This window comes from Oppia nitens, unplaced genomic scaffold (genome assembly GCF_028296485.1).
Source record: "Oppia nitens isolate AA-2021 unplaced genomic scaffold, nextdenovo-longstitch-racon4-pilon3 scaffold12_pilon_pilon_pilon, whole genome shotgun sequence".
NCBI classification, from domain to species: Eukaryota; Metazoa; Arthropoda; class Arachnida; order Sarcoptiformes; family Oppiidae; genus Oppia; species Oppia nitens.
This window is the reverse complement of record NW_026533191.1, coordinates 2,608,937-2,620,103: the sequence shown is the minus strand read 5'-3', so window position 1 is coordinate 2,620,103 and position 11,167 is coordinate 2,608,937.

The following is an 11,167-nucleotide window of genomic DNA, read 5'->3' as shown; positions in this document are numbered from 1 at the left end:
AATATAAAATTTGAAAAAATTCATAAATTTTTTAAACAATTATTATAACTAAAACAATTTACACATTAGTTTATATAATTGATTTATATGATAGTTAATTGACGATGCTGTAAATATTATAATTATAAATAGTACACTGGTACAAACAATAACATAGATACCACCTAGTTGTAATATTAAATTCGCCGGGGTAAATAGCAATATATAGAGTACAATAATAACAAATTGGCCCATAAATAGCCAAATTGTACCCAAAAATTTTGACCAATAACTCAAATCATAGTAATTAATATCTTTAATTAGTTGATCTAAATCATCGATAGTTTGTTGAAATAATTTAATTTGTTTAGATTTGTTACTAATAATATCAATACTATTAGATATTTTATAAGTAAAATCTTGAAGTTTAGTTAATTTACTATTTATTTCATTAATGCGTTGATGTAGATAATGGCAACACAAATAAAAATAGATAATATTCCATAGTATAGTACCGCCTATTGAATAAAATAAATAACCACATAATAGGCTGTTTAGTAAACCAAGTACTAGTGCACGGGGTAAATATGGTTCATAAGCTAGATATATGCTAAGCAATACAAAACCTAATAAATAAAACGATTTATGCATTAAACTAGCTAGTTGAAAACATAACCTACTACATTTTAGCAGATTCAATAGATTAACTGAGTTGTTAACGCCCATAATAGTTGGTGTACGCTTACCGGCCATCATATCGAACACATGTAGGAACGTGGGTTCGATTCCCATTAAATAATTGTAGTAATAAATCAAATATGTTGACATAGACATTGCAATTACTATTAACACCATTAGTCTCAAATGTAAACTGACCAGGCCAAAATAACGAAAATGATCATTGTAACGGATAAGCATTGTTAATGGTTGGCCATCATATAGTTGATGTACGAGTAATGATATTACTTGATATACAATGAATATGTTATTCAATAGTGGATTTGCAAACCATTTTCGTTGTTGTTGTTGATTATCATTATCAGCCGAAAACTTATTGGACGGTCTAATACTAAGTCCAATCCGATAGAGTTGACTATTGGCCGCTAAGATCCTCGACTCCGGAGGTAATAGTTTATTGCATTTGATATTATTATTATTGAATTTTTGTAAAACTTTTGGAAACATTTTAGTTTTAAAAAAGTATATAAAAGAATATTTTATTATTATTATTATTATTTTTATAATTATTATTATAGATGATAACAAATAAAATTATTTAGTTTATTGATTTTTGAAATCTTTATTCTAGTTATATATAAAAAATTAAAACTATTTTTTAATATAAATATTATTGTATTTTATCTTTTATTAGTTTATTTATATATTTAAATTTTAAATATAAGTACAAAATGCAACATTATATAACATGTATGAAAACATTTGATTAAATAAATATACACCTAATAAAAATTTATTTATTTTTGTTATTTATTTGAATAATCTTATATTAATATTATGTAATATACTATAATAAATTATTTGAGTAAAAAATATTTTTTAATTGTATATTTGACTATATTTTATATTTTTATATATTACATATTTTTTATAAAAATATTCTATTATCTTAATTATTTCTCTAAAATTATAAAAATCTAATTAGTAATATTAATTAATCTAAAATTATACTTTTTGAAATTATTATTATAGAAATAAAATAAAAATAATATTTAGAACAATAACAATAATATAATATTTATAACAACAATACTTAGTTTTATTTATATAAATAAATTTAATTATCATTTTATTTGAAAATATTTTTTTTTCTGATTATCTGGTAAGTATTATTTAATTATAAGTATAATGTTTTTTAATAATTTTTAATAGAAATAACAATAATAATAATTAAAGAAAATATTTATAACAACAATAATGATTTTTATGAATATAAATATATAAATAAATTTATTTATAATTTTATTAGTAAAAAATATAATTAAATATATTTTTAACGAAATATAAATAGTATGTAAATATTTTTTATGTAAGTATTATTTAATTATAAATATAAAATTAATTTTTAATAAGAATAATAAGAACTATAAAATTATAGATTTATATTGTAAATGTAATTTTACATTAATTATATGTATTATTAATAAAACAATTCTAAATAAATAAATCAAACTTAATAATAATTATTATTAAAAATAATAAATTTTTAAYAATAATTTAAACGATCGAAACATTAGYGTATTGATCGACGATGCTGTCAATGCTATAACTAGAAATAGTATCTGGATACAAATTATACCATAGATAAATATTAGTTGRATAATTAGATTGACCTGGATAAATACGACTACATAKAGWGCCATAACAACAAATTGKCCCATAAATARCCAAACTGTAGCCAAATATTTTGACCAATAGGTGTCGTTATAGTCGGCAATGTCTATAATAATKTTATTTAGCTTGCTAATAATACTATTATTACGTAATATTATATAATTTGTATTATGTACATTATTAGTAGTAGTAGTAAACTGTCCTAGTTGAATTATTTTCATATGTATAATTTTAATACGTTGACGTATATAATAGCAAMTTAGATAAAAATATATAACTTGCCATAAAATAGTACCATCTATTGAATAAAGTAATAGTCMWGTTATTAAACTATTATAGACTACAACWAGCATTTCAAAATCAAATGCTATTGTTGTTGTYTGTAAGCTAAATATATACCAARTACACCTAGWACACCTACTGGRAAAAATGATCTATGTACAATTAGCATTAATTTGAATAATATCCTAGCTAGTTTTAACAGTTTAACAAGCATTAGACTATCGGTTAGGCCTACACTATAGGGCGTACGACCCCTATGGCCGGCCATCATATCGAATACATCGAGAAACTTGGGTTCGCGTCCCGTCAAGTAATTATAGTAATACACTGAACGTATRGACAATGCAAATACGCTTAATATTAACCATACTATACGAAAATATACAGCAAATTGTCSAAAATAATAGAAATTATCATTATATTTGAGTAGCCAGGTTAATTGTTGTCCATTATTATCATATAATTGATGAATCAGTACTGATATTATTTGATAAACAATTAATATGTTTATTAGCAATKGATTTGCAAACCATTTTCGGCTTATATTTTCATAATTGTCAGCCGAAAACTTTTTGGACGATCTAATACTGAGTCCAATCCGATAGAGTTGACTATTGRCCGCTAAAATCCTAGACTTCGGTGGTAATAGTTTATGGCATTTGATATCATTAWTAGTAAATGAWTGCATAAAWTTTTGTAACATTTTTTTGTTTTGTTTAACAGTATTGTTATTATTATTTATGAAACATAAAAATATAATATTTGTTTAATKTTTGTWTTTATAAATATTTAATTATAGATAAAAAATTTTTTTTATAAAAACCTAATATATAATAATATAAATAATGAAATGTAAATAATATAATATGAAAATAATTGTTGTCTAAACTAACAAARATATTTTATATATAWTATTATTATTATTTATTTCCAATAATAAATATAARATAAAATATAAAAATTATTATGTTTATTGCTAAAWATAATRCTAATTATRTAAAATTTTTTTAAAAAATAATACATTAAATGCATTAAATTATGAAGAGTAAAAAATAATAAAATTATTTATTATTTTTAAATTTTTTATTATTATAATAATATTTGTCTAAATACATGTACATTACTTTAAGTTTATTTTTTATATAATTATAATATATATATATACAATATATACTGTATTATTAAAGTTTACCTACAATTTATAATGAACCTAATGTATTAAATTAAATATTTAAAAAATACTAATATTTTTTATTTTTTGTTTACATTTAAATATATAATATAATTATAATAAATTACTATTAKATGCTATACTATGTTAAAATAAATGTTATATGTTTTTTTCATTTATATATGCAATTATATATTAATTTTAAGTTAATGTTATTTAGTAGTCAAATACAAATAACATATTTATTTAATTGGATGTTTTATAATAAAAAAAATTTAGATATTTATTATTAATAATTAGTTTTTTATTTATGGGTGCAAATATTTAAAAATTATATTTTTATTTATTTTATATATATATTTATTTAATTATGTATTTACTGTTTATAAATAATTTTATTTATTTCAATTTATAGTTGATAATTAGTATTTTTTATAAAAAAATAAAAATAAAAACTTTTCATCATTATAATAATTTATATATRTATATATATAATTAAATTATTTGTAATTGATATAAAATATAATAATTTTTACATTGAATGTTATATTAACTATAAATGCTTATACATTATATGATATATAATGTTATAGCAATTATATTTTAGGTGCATTTTYCAAATATATTAAATACCTTAAATTATAAGTATTATAACATTGATATTTTTTTACACTTTATTACTAATTAGTCAATCATTTATTTATTTATTTATATATTATTTTATAAAACAAATAATTAATAATTCAAAATTTATAGATGTTTGATAGATATAATACTTTTAAAASACACACACAATGTTTCAAATAACTAGTAATAAAATACTATATAAAATATAAGTTTACTTTTATATGTTAATAATAAATTTATATCTTTAGGCAAAAAAATAATAATAAACTTGAATTTTTAAAAAGTATAATTTGATTTTTAAAAAATATTTATAATAGTTTTAAAGTATATTTTGAAACTGAAAAAATTAACATAAAATTAATATATTAATTGATGTAAAATATTGTATAAATTATACCATCTAGAAACTTATTATAATAAAATAAAATTATATATATATAWATWTCAATTATATTGAATTTAGCTAGATAATTATTTRTGAAAATAATTATTTAACATATATATACAGTACATATATATATGAGTTAAAGTAACTATATATATAAATATACTATATATGTATGTTAAATAATTATTTTCGCAAATAATTATCTTGATGAATTCAATATAATTGTGAAATAGAAATTATCTGATTGTTATAATTAAATATAATTATCAATAATAATAATAATATAATTATTAATTATTTGTGTATTAAGTTTCTAATAGTTTAAATACAGTAAACATAATTGAACCTAAAAAAAATTTTTGGCTAAAAATAGCAACTATATAACTACTATATAATTAGATATGATTAACATTTTTGTAAATAAAATAAAATACTCTCTCTCTCTCTCTCTCTCTCTCTCTCTCTCTCTCTCTCTCTCTCTCTCTCTCTYTCTCTCTCTCTCTCTCTCTCTCTCTCTCTCTATGCTATAATGTTTATGTTGTCTATTAAAATAATATGTAGAGGAGAAATGAAAATTTTATTTTATAAATACATGAAACTGACATTGATCAAAAAAAATATAATTGATTGACAAAATAAATACTATAGTTGAAATAAATAAAACATATAATATACATAATTAATATCTTATTATTTTTTTATTTGAGTGCAAGAGTTGATGAAGGTTATCAACAAAAAATATCAATATCGTGAATGTGTATGTATATGTGTGTCTGTATGTTTGTGTATGTATGTGTGTATGTGTGAATGTATGTGTTTATGTATGTGAGTGTGTGTATGTGTATGTGTGTATATATGTATGTGTGTGTGTATGTTTGTGTGTGTGTGTGTATGTATGTTTGTGTGTGTGTATGTATGTATGTATGTTTTGAAAAGTACAATTATAAATCAAGATTTTTTAAAATAAAAAAATATATATATTATTTTATAACAATTTATTAATAGTTGTTTGCAGTGATTACATCCTATTATATGATATGATATGCAATATATATTAATAGATCACATCCTATGATAAAATATGATAAAATAAAATATAATATTTTTTATGTAAAAACAAAATAATGAAATATTATTAATGATTGATTTATTTAAAAATTAATAATTTTTATTTGAAAAAAATAATAAATACATAATATATTTCCTATTATATTAATAGAAAATGATTTATCTAAATAATAATAATATTAATTATTGCTATTAATAATAATAATAATTTTTAAATAAAAAATTAAATAAAATTACTATAAAATAATAATTATGTCGACATCAGATGTGGCCATTTGTTGGTCAAACCTGACCTACACAGTCAGGAATCGGTGGCAAATGTGCACCAGTAGTCCAGCGGAGAAATCAATACTCAATCAACTGTACGGTTCGGCCGAATTCGGTAGTATTGTAGCCCTAATGGGACCTTCAGGTGCCGGCAAAACAACACTATTGAAATGTCTGAACGGAAGGCTATCAATGGGTGGACTATCGGCTGACTCTAGGATATATCTGAGTCGTCGGCAGACAATTGAATCGTGTTTTGTTGGACAACACGCCCGGGAACACCTGATTATGTGTTTGACTGTCCGCCAGAATATGTTATATGCGTCCAAATTGAAGAACACTGGACTAGAAAGAGGACAACCTATAGATCACGAAGAAAATGTGCGTCAAGTGCTCCGTGAGCTGACCATAGATGGTATTGCCAATACAATAGTGGCCAAGTGTTCGGGTGGCCAACAAAAACGGCTGACCATTGCCGTCGAAATGACTAAATTGGTTAAGCCTAATGTTTTGTGTATTGATGAACCTACCACTGGCCTCGACAGTGTAGCTGCCTGTGCCGTATGTATAGCTTTTATATTAATTATTATTATGTCAAACCAAAAAAAAAATCACATATTGTTTCAAAAACTATTTTTTAAATCTATTATTATTTTTGATAAACTGTAATATATTTTTTATTGTAAATATAATAGACTTTTAACTGCTATAAAGCTTTGTGTATTTACTGAAATTAAATTATATTATTTTTTAAATTTTTTGAATTAAATTTATCTTTTTTTTTACTAAATTAATTAATTTTCTAAAAATTATTATAAATATAAAATTAATCTCTATGATTATGTTAAAATTTTGTTTTATTCATATAATATTAAATATAAATTTTTTTATTTCAATTATTATTTTAAAAATAAAAACTTATAGAAATATCTTAATAAAATTTAAGTATAATTAAAATTAGTATTTTTTATTGTTTTAATATATTATGTTTACTTGAACAAAATTTAATTAATAAAATAATTAAAGTAAAACTAAAAAAAATTAATCATTAACATTGTTTTGCGATAGTATTTTAAATATAACTAGATATTTTTTTAAAAATTAAAATTTTTAGGTAATGGAGTGTTTGAAAAACATAGGTAGACTGCATAGGATAGCCATCATTACTAGTATACATCAGCCCAACAACGAAATTGTCTACTCGTTTGATAAACTGTATGTATTGGCCAAAGGAGGGAACTGTATTTTCGATGGACCACCTGAACGGGTAGACAGTTATCTGGATGAGTGTGACATTATATGCGATTTGGTACAGGTGCCGGTAGAGCAATTGTTAAAATTAGCATCAATTGAACTGTCACAGGAGGAACATATTGGTGAACTGTTAGATAAAACTAGAGAAACATCCAGACTATCGGTGTTGAGTACTGTCCAGCAAAATCAGTCCGATTTAMTGGACAGTCCTAATGGTATTGAATTGCGACCGAAATGTTTCCGACCGGGAGATGTCTGGCATGTTATGCGGCGATCGGCTCATACCATATTTCTGGCTCAATGGCGACAATTGGTCGTACAGTTTGGCTTCTATATGCTGTTTCCCATTATAACAATTTCGATGTTTAACGAAAATGTTGGCAAACCTGACGCCTGTTACGATCCCATTAGTATAGCCCTATCCAATGGTACGACATGTGTGGAGGCATTGGAAAACGATTCGCTTATCTATCAGAATCCGAATCTATTATTTTTTGCCAGTATTATAGCCCAGTTTATACACCTGTCCTCTACATGTCAGGTCTATTTGGTTGACATCAAAATATTTATTAACGAACATTATAACAGTTTAGTATTATTTATTTATTTATTTTTTAGTTATTAACATATCATATACATAATATTGAATATCATAATAATTAATTAATCACAAATCTTATTATACTATATATATATATATAAACAGTTATTGACTGCAAGTAATAACTATTAGTTATTAATATTTTATATTTGCATTAATTTTTTTTTGAATAATTTAGTAGTAAAATAATAATAATTTATTAATATACCTCTAATTTATTATACAATAGTATACAATACTGTAGTAAATAATATAGTATATATATATATATATAGTACTGTATGTATATATAGTAATATAGTATACATTAAATATACTATAATATTATAGTTATGGAGTATTTTATTATTTTGTTACKAAATTAATAAAATTACTTGTTTAGTTTAATAACTGTAATATTTTAATTTATAAAAATGTTAAAATTTATTAAAATTCAAACATTTTTTTATATAATAGAGTTTGTCAACGCATACCTAAATTTTAATTATTTAATTTTTAAAACTTATGTTTTAAAAAAAATAAATATTATTGTGATAATTAATTTAACTTAAATTAAATTAATTACTCTTAAACTATTAATACATAGTTTATTATTTTTATAAAATATTTTTATTGTATGAATAGACAAAATTATTGACATTTTTTATTTTATTACAATTTAATACTATAATACTTTTAGTAAATAAATGGTATTAATTATATTAATTTTTGTTATTTTATTTTGTTAATCTAATAAGTTTTGCATGAATTTTAAAATATTTATATTTTAATATTGGTGGTTTTATATAATTATACAATTTTATTATTTAAAAATATTATTTTATAATAATAATAATACACTTATTTAAAATATATTCAAAAATATAATTTATTTAAATAATATATCTATATATAATAGGCTGGTATAGTACAGGTGCCTATTTCTGGGGCAAATCCATTGTCGAAACCTTTCTGACAGTACTGTTGGCCACCGAATACGCGGCACTTGTCTACCTATTAAGCGGCCAATCGCTTGATCCGCCCGAYCGTCTCATATGGTATGTCKGYATAATGATYGGCGGCTTTCTTTGTACGGAAGGACTGGCCCATTGTATTGGTATAGCACTGATCAACTAYGGCCAGATAGCTACCTTGGCTCAATTGTCTTGTACTCGACWATGTSTATGTTTTGCAACTTTTTCATAATCATCGGYCGMCTGCCRCCAATGTTTGGCTACATAAGCGATTTTGTCTWCYTSAAGTTCCAGCTAAACGGCCACTTTTTGGCCGTCTACGGYTTGGGCCGATGCCAGGAACCYTTACGATCGATAGTATTGCGCAAGTTTGCCATCAGTGAACAGTGGTCGCCCGATACAGGCAGCAACCAACTGGTCAACTATGCCTACGGGTTGGCTGTGACGGCTGTGGTATTCAGGTTAACAGCTTTYGTATTGCTATTGGCGAAGACAAATCTGACGACTCGGATTAGTTGTCGGACTAATAGTAGGACATCCGGCAGTAGCCGTGGTGAGACCGATAGCCGAMAATCGGATGATAATAATAACAAACCAAAAATATCGATAACCGATGAGGAAGCGGACAATGACACGAATAGTTTATCAGAAAAATCAGTAGTGATGGACATGGATGTCGACTATAGTCGCAGACAGTCGACAAAACGCCGTATGTCGTCAATCATATCGCAGGTACAGTCGTCGATAGCAATGGCCAGCGATTTAAGCGATCGTAGTACCAGTGATATCGAGTCCATTAGCGGCAGAGTTCAGCGCAAGAAACAGCATCCGTTGATACCAGTGATGGCTATTGCGTGGACAGACCTGACACTGAGGGTAAGCGAATCGTTGTTGAGGTCGTCGTCGACGGATAAGACAATTCTTCGCCAACTAAACGGTTATTTTGAGTTTCCATCGCTCAATGCACTGATGGGACCGTCAGGTGCGGGAAAGACATCTTTATTGAAGTGTATTAACGGACTGTACAGTGAAGATCTGACTCCGGAGACGTCGATTTACGTAAGCAATAGTCAGCGACTGAAGCCGTGTTATATTGTTCAGGACGAACGCGAACGTATAGTACGGGGATTGACGGCCCGTCAGGCCATGACCTATGCATCCCGATTGAAAAACCCGGACATCCGGGACGTGTCGCGACACGAAATGATTGTCGTGTCACTGATGCTCGAACTGTCCATCTATAACACAATGAATACACCGGTTGATCAGCTCAGCGGCGGTGAACTCAAACGTTTGGTCATTGGCATGGAGTTGGTATCGATARTCAAACCTAACCTCTTATGTATTGATGAACCAACCAGCGGTCTGGACAGTTCGGCCGCCGAAACTGTCATACAGTGTATGCAACGACTCAGCCGTCGACATCGGATCTGTGCCATTGCATCCATACATCAGCCGAGCAACGAAATACTGATGTTGTTCGACAAGTTGTATGTAATGGCCGCCGGCGGCCAAGTAGTATACGCCGACCGACCCGGCGATCAATTGAAGCAAACGTTAGCCGAAGTAGAAGCCGACTGTCAGCCACAACAGCTACCAATTGAGACACTGCTCGGCCATTGTTGTCTCGGCCGACCGGGTGATGATAAGGTAGTCGATCAATTGGTTAGCCGGACTCGGGCTTCGGAACGCAAACAAATTGAAGCCCGCAGTCCCGGTGAACTGGTAGTAGCAGGTGATGGTATACGATTACAAAGTAAACGATTCCTGTTGGCCGACCTACGGGTTCTCATAGCCCGTAACCTAAACTACTTGTTTGCCTTTCACTGGATGTTCCTACTGATGGAACTGGCCGTCTATCTGATGGTTGCCCTAATGTTACGTTTAGTATTCAGTCCGGATATAGCACTGGCCAAYGGTTGTGCAAATTTTGAATCGGACGATCTGAACAATACTTGTGCCAAAACTGAACGTCAGCTCCGGGATGAGGATCGTGTGATGGATAATACAAAATACCTGTTTTTTGTCATAGCATTGGCAATGTTTTATAATCTAATTTTGACGACATTTAACTATTCGGCAGATTTGATGATATTTTTCAATGAACACAGAAATGGTAATTAAAAAAATAAATATTTTTTTATAAAAATTTATTAAATTTATTTACAATTATTTAAATTCTAATACTATTAATATTTATATACTAATAGAGTATATTTTTTAGA